Below are 7,405 nucleotides of genomic sequence, written 5' to 3'. Positions count from 1 at the left end.
GAAGCAAGATCCTGGACCACCAGCAGTAAATCATCTGCGTAGAGCCACAATTTTTGACATACTCTGTGATAGTTGATCCCCACAATCTGGTCCATCGACCTGATGGATTCTGCTAGAGGTTCAATCGAAATTACAAAGAGTAGAGGAGACAAAGGGCAACCTTGGCTTGTCCCCCGTTGTAGTTTAAACCGTTCAGATATTACTCCATTTGTGTTGACCTCAGCAGTTGTTTTTGTGTACAGAGTCATCACTCAACTCAAAACCTCCAGTCCGAAATTCATTCTTTCCATGGTTCCAATTAAGATGTTCCACCTCGAATGCCTTCTCTGCATCTAGAGATAAGGCCATAGAGTCTGAATTGAGCTTCTGGCATTCTTGTAGAGTAAGCAATAATCTCCACATATTTGTGGCGGAGACTCTGCCTTTCATAACACCTGCCTGATTTTGGTGAATAATCCTAGGGAGTATCTTTTCCAACCTGCAAGCCAGAATCTAAGACAATATGTTTGAATCAAAATGTATCAGGGTGATCGGTCTATAGCTGCTTGCGTTGAGCTCAGAATTACCTGGTTTATGCAGAAGCGAGATTGTGGCATGCCTTAGAGTTGGTGGGAATAATCCTTTCGATTTACTTTCTGTAAACTTTGTGGGATGTTTTTACCCATGCATCCGAGTCCTACCACAAAAACTGTGCAGTACTGGCATGGAAAACATCATGATGGCCAGAACTTCCCAGAAAATACACAGGGAAATGCATGAAGAATAGGCTGCCACCCATTTTTGTGGGCACAGAAGGGCACTGCCTAAAACCACCATTGGACTACCCACACAGTAGCCTGAAACCATTGGGAATGGCAATGCTGATTGCCAAAAGCAACCTAGAACTGTGGGGAATTCATTTTCTTGAAATCCCAAAAATGGTTGCATTACCAGTACTCACCACTATCAGAAAGCCGGCGTTTCAAAACCACCAGACTTTTGTGTAAAACTGAATAAATGAACCCAAGCAGGCCAAAGAAAGACTTACTGAGAGGTGGATACAATGTAAAGTTATATTCTGAAGTGACTTGAAGGTTTATAACAAGACTGGCTGAGCTCTGCAGGTCTGCAGCGGCTTAAACTGAAACTGGATTTAAAATTACCAAAAATCGAAATGTGTAAATAAACTGAGGGACAGACTTGTGACTGCCACATAGTTTGTCACTGTTAAAATGTCATAGTTTTGAGCTTAGAATCAGCATTCTAGCTGCATATGTAAAAATTGTTAGTTTTATTTGAATGCAGAAAACTGGGTAACTAAAAGTGACATTAGCTGGGGCCTGGCTTAAGGAACTGGATTCTGCCAGACAACTTCCCCCCCAATTGGAGTGAAACTGGATCCACAGCAGTTCTCAGGCCTGGCTGCATTCTGAGGGGAGGTTACCCCTCTCTTATTGAATTACCAATGGACTGCTAGAGACTAAACAAAGGACCCAGGCAGAGGGTTTATTGGGGGGAGGCCATAAATGGCTTCCTCTTGAACAATGGGCCTTCCAGGGCCCAGGCAGATGGTTTATTGGGGGAATCGTAAAATAGCTTCCTCTTGGCAGGTCACCATGTGACCTGGGAAGACACACCCCTGTTGGCCAGAATATGATTTTAAGAAAGATGTATAACTCATGGTGCGGACTTGTCAAAATTATTTAAATGATACCATAATTCTTGTGATTTTTCTGTGCACGTTTTAAGACGCGTTGGGAATTTGTGTGATGTTCTGGGGCAAAACCCTGCTATTTATGTATACTACAGACTCTGTGTTTAAGCTAGAGACATGGGAATTTACTGGAGTATGTATGGACAGGCCGTGTATATGTGTATAATTTTTAATGAAAAAACAATATTGCAAAACCAGTTAAAAAACGCAAAATGTTGCTGTTTCTGAATGCAAGCTCTTAGAAACATCAGAGTTTGAACAGAGTATACCTCATGTGATATGTGATGGGTGCATGTAATTTCAAACCACTGTGTATCTATGAAATATGTCTTTAGATCAAATATAGATTTGTGGGCAAACTGACCAGGGGAGGATCCTCTGACCCATAAAATCTACAGCATCACCATGACACACATTTCCTTCCCCTAATCAAAGCAGTGCGGAAAGCTTGACCAATGGGCAGTTGAAAGAGGGGCTGGCTAGTGATGCTGCACACACATCCCCTTTCAAAAGACATAAAAAGAGCCACTGGAAGCTAGAGAGGACATTCAAATCCAGTTGCTGCAACCCTCTCTGCCGGACCATACAACATCCAGAAGATACCAAATTCAACACTTAGACTTTAAAACTCCAAAGAACTTGATTCAGAACTCAAAGCAAGGGCCTAAACCCACAAACTGAGAACTCTTCTCAGTAGGCCTCAGCATCCAGCAAACCTAACAGCGGTAGCAGCATCCAGGAGCCGTGCAGATCAGTGCTGGGTCCAGAGAAAGCTGTGCAGAAAGATCCAGAAGCAGTGCTGTACCCAGAGAAAGCAGAGCAGTATCCAGAACCAGAGGCCAGAGATCCAGAGTGACCCAGACCGCTGTTAGCAGAACCAGAGAGCTGACCCAGATCACTGTGAAGTGCCGAGACCAGAACCGGAGTCCAGTCCAAAACCTGACCAGATCCGTGGGGAGGCCTATTTCAAAATATATTGTGAGTACCTAGCAGAACTGTGCAGAACCAATCTCTTAGTTAAAATAATATAATTCAATCTATTTTAATCTAACCAGAACTGCCTCCTAACTGTCACCTGTCATTTGCAAAGCTGTCACCTGTCATTTTCTAGCTGCAAGCTGTAACCTGTCGCTTTGAACTTTTAAAATTTCAAATCCAAAAACACAACCTTCACAAAATCGTTCATAACTCCGTAACCGTTTGGGCTAGGAACTTGGTTAAACTTTCCTCTGAAAGCTTAGAATCTTACCTTTCCAACAAGCCTAGAACCGACTTCCTACTCCTCCTTATACCTTCTCCGCAATCACGATTCACGCATTTGCGAATTTTTTCGCAATTTGCGATTTGGCCCGATTTCTTTACTTGTAAAAAGATAGCTGCTTTTTCCTGAACTGCTAAATTTCATTTGCCTCTTAAGAACCATCCCTGAATCATTGCTAGAGTGAGCCTGAACTAATATTAACTAGATACCACTCACCCTGAACCTCCTGAATTAAAAGCATTTTCAGCATATTTCTCACTGCATTGTCACCATATTCAAAGCATTTTGCCTGTGTTTCAAAACTCCTATCTGTTGTATAAGCTGCTCGGGGGGAATTGAACTGAATTCTGTTTGATTGCATTCCTAAGAACTGTGTGCTCCTCTTTTCATCTTCATCTCCTTACATTGCATAAAGGGGGGGGGGTGAATTGTCCAAGAAAGTGATTACATTGTCTGTTGCTGAAATCCTATCAAGTTATTTTCTGTACTGCATTGTCATTCCACATTACATCTATTTGAAACCGAAAAGTATTGTTGCTATCTTATCCATCCTAGAACCACTCATCATTGATTATAAAGAAGTGTGCTAGTGCCAGACTATCCATTATTGATTACTGCTCAGATTAAGTGTGAGATTCAATTATTAATTTATTATAAAGTGTGATATATATATATATATATATATATATATATATATATATATATATATATATTGTTTAAATTCTCAAATAAACCTTTTAAACTTGCAAAACAGAACTACTTCTTGGCTCAGTGGGGTCAGAGGGATTCCAAGAGAGGGGTGTTATATAGGGGTAGTCATCCAGAACTCATGAACTGGACATAAAGATATATCAATAAGGGTTTCCATTCAGTATCCCAGACTAGGCATTGATTTAGCTGTAGTGCTGGATTGAATCCTCTTACAACTTGTCTTTCAGTAGTGATAAAACTTTTTCTGGCATCACACAATAGAATTCGACAGGAAACCCATCCAGGCCCGGACATTTCCTTAGGTTTAACTTCCATATCGCTTCATCAATCCAAATCCAAAAACTCTCTATCTGTGTTTGATAATTTCTTTGTCTCCAATGATTGAAAAAAACTTGTTAAACTGGACCGTATCCATTGGAGAATGACCGCTGCGCAAGTCCTCATAGAGGTTTCTAAAGATTTTGTTAATTTCGGTTGGGTCTCTGTTCACAAAAAATTGCAGAGGTTTCTAAACGAGGAGCCGGAGATCTAACCTATGTTGCTTGTTTCATCTTGTTTCCAAGGCGATCACGTTGGGGCACTTGTGGTCAAAGATTTTCTGTCAGGATTTAACCGCCCATGCCTCCTGCAGCTGCTTCGCACAACTGTACTTGGCTGGCGTGAAATCTTGCTGAGGTTTTAAAGGAAAGGCTCCTCCTCTTTCGGGGGGGGCAATCACAACTGCACTTGGCTGGTGCTTCCACAGTGTTCACTATGTGTTACAAAATAGGTAAAGATAGCACAGACCAAGCTATAATGGTAGATGCGCAGCTCAAGTGTCAAAGACCCTGCACTCACTGTTCACCCACGCAATTTGCAACAAAAGAACTACTTCATGAAATAGCTTAAGCCAGCCCGCTATTGTGCGACGGTATGGTATCTTTCTCACTCTGGGTTCCTGACAATGCTGCAAGGTGCCCAATCACACAATGGCTCTGAAAAAGTTTCCCACCTACTATATGGGAAGCTTCCAAGGAAAGATGGTGCACCTGCTACACCTTAGTGAAGTCAGCCAGCCAACGACCCGGGCCCTTCAAGCCTTCCAAATCTAGCTTGCGTCACTACCTTCAACGTAATAATGAAACCGTCCGCTGGGAGATGCAGTGATACGGTAACGCAAGAAGAACCGTTCCTTTCTCCCAATGCAGGACGCGTTCATTTGTTTCTCCTCCGTCGCTCCTTTGCCTTCTCTTCAGCACTGCAAAGCACAATTATCCCCATTATCAGAACCAGCGGGAAGGACAAAAAGTTTCAAAATCACCAGCAACCATAAACTCTGGATAGTCATGTATCCATTTAGTAAAGATGCATTCAATATACTTACAATTGGATCAAGACATATCCCCACCTGTGGCTATATACACAACAAATCACAAGAAATGTAATTAACAATTTTTCCAGGGAAATAGATATAATTACCGCCATTGCATTAGGATTGACAGTCTGTGGAAGGAACTCAGCAAACAACATCTTTCATTTGGCACCAATTGCTGGACCCCCCTTTATTTTGTGAGACAGCTCTCTGTATAATATTAAAACTATCTAGATGCAAAATTGCAATCATCATGTCTCTTGCAAGACAAATATATCAGAATTGGCAAGAATGTCCACTCCATGTTGTTTAACCAAGAACGAGTAAAATCCACACGTGTTCTAGGATACATTCCAGCCTATGGTTCTCCCCCTTAGTGTCTCCATTGATCATGGGAATTCAATCCGAATGATTGCATAATGCAACAGAAGCCAAGCCCAGTTAGAGTTAACCTCAGACAATTCAAAATACTCCAGATTAGATGGATACTGCTGGATATGTCCTCAAAGGTATGTGGCAACACTGCATCCACCAGTAGTAGCAGCTATGATTTTGAGTAGGCTGGACTACTGTAACTCCCTGTATCTGGCGCAACCCAAGGGGTTAGTGGGCAGGCTACAGCGTCTTCAGAATTTGGCAGCCAGGGTGGAAACCGCTAGCCCTTACCGGTCCCACATATCCCCTGTTCTACATTCCCTCCATTGGCTCCCTGTGTCACAGCGCATCCATTTAAGCTCTCTGTATCATGCACCGGGATGTGTAGAGTCAGGGTGCTGAGTAACTGCGTGTTACATTTGAGCGTTATGTTCCTAAGCGTCCTCTGCGATCAGGCTCCGCTGGCATGATGTGTGTGCCATCCTTTTGCCGTTCTCGGCTGGGAGGACGTGCCTTTTCTATCACAGCGGCACAGCTGTTGAACAGCCTGCCATCTGCTTTTCCATTTTTATCAAATCATCTGGCCTTCCGGAAGGCTTTGAAGACTCATCTTTTTTGAGTTTCCAGTTTTTGGTTTGCACCGCCCTCCTGACTCAGCAGTTTTTCTTCTCCAGCGTCAAGAGGCCTCCAGGTGACTGTGCGCTATATAAATAGATACAACATAACATAACATATGTTGAGTAATTTGCAAATGTTTCAATTCAGTTCATAGGCTATCTATATCACCACCCACATCAGCATCCTGCGCTACCGATATTTAGAAACCCATATTCAGACAATCAGAAGAATAGGCTAGAAGGTATGCTACTATCACAGGTGAAATAAAGTGAACCAAAGCCCAGTGTGTGGTACTTTTGGCTGGAGAAAATACAACCAACGCAATATCTTGAGTAGAAAGGGAGGTGGGTTGCAGGATTCAGTGCAATAGTTACAAGAGCACCTGTCTATTCTGTAAGTGATTTCAATCCGGCACTCCAACTAAGTCAATGCCTAGTATGGGATGCCCAATGGAAACCCTTATTTACATATTTTTATGTCAAAGTTCTTTTAAATCTGGATGATGTACCCTTATATAATGCCCCTCTCTTTGAATTCCCCCGGTCTCACTGAACCAAGAAATAGGTTTGTTTTGCAAATTAAAAGATTTATTTGAAGAATTGAACAATATATATATCACACTTTTATAAATATGGATAATATCTGAATATCACACTTATGAATATGAACAATGATCAGCAATGGGTAATCTTACAATATCAACAATCTCTTTAATCAATTAGGAGTAGGAAAAGGATGATTAATGTACTTTGTGCAGATTCAAGGAAATGCAATGATAGAAAAGAATGCAACACAGAAATAAACTTGATATGAATTCAATCAAAAGACAATAGGATCACCCACCTTAGCAGCCACGCACTGGAACGCCCTGCCTCCTCACCTAAGACTCATTGAGTCCCATCTAGCCTTTCGCAAGGCCATCAAAACCAGACTTTTTGTGTAATTTAAATCTGTATCCTCCACTGATTATATGCCTGCCTAACTGTAACTAAGAGCCTTCTGGCACCTGTATGTAATCTTAAATCTGTGTATCCTCTGTAACAGCGCCTCAATGCCTTATGGGCTGCAAGTGCGCTTAACAAATGCAAATAAATAAAATAAATAAACTCTTTCCCCCTGTTGTTACTCACTCCCCCCAACATGCACTATGGAGATATGGAATGAGGGCACACAGGTATCAGGAATAACAATCAACAATTGCAGTTTCAATCCCAATTCCCTCAGCAAGTTTAGAGAGAACAGTAATGATTTTAAAACAGGTCAATTGCTTTTAAGTATAATATGAATTGAATGGGAAAAATGCTAAAAATTATTTTAATTCACTAAATGAGATTCAGAACTAGTGAGAGTGGCTTGGGATAGGTTCAGGTCAACACTAGCAATGATTGTAGAATGA

The sequence above is a fragment of the Ambystoma mexicanum genome, chromosome 7q (genome assembly GCF_040938575.1).
Source record: "Ambystoma mexicanum isolate Mex_15411 chromosome 7q, UKY_AmexF1_1, whole genome shotgun sequence".
Lineage (NCBI taxonomy): Eukaryota > Metazoa > Chordata > Amphibia > Caudata > Ambystomatidae > Ambystoma > Ambystoma mexicanum.
This window is presented reverse-complemented; position numbering follows the sequence as displayed.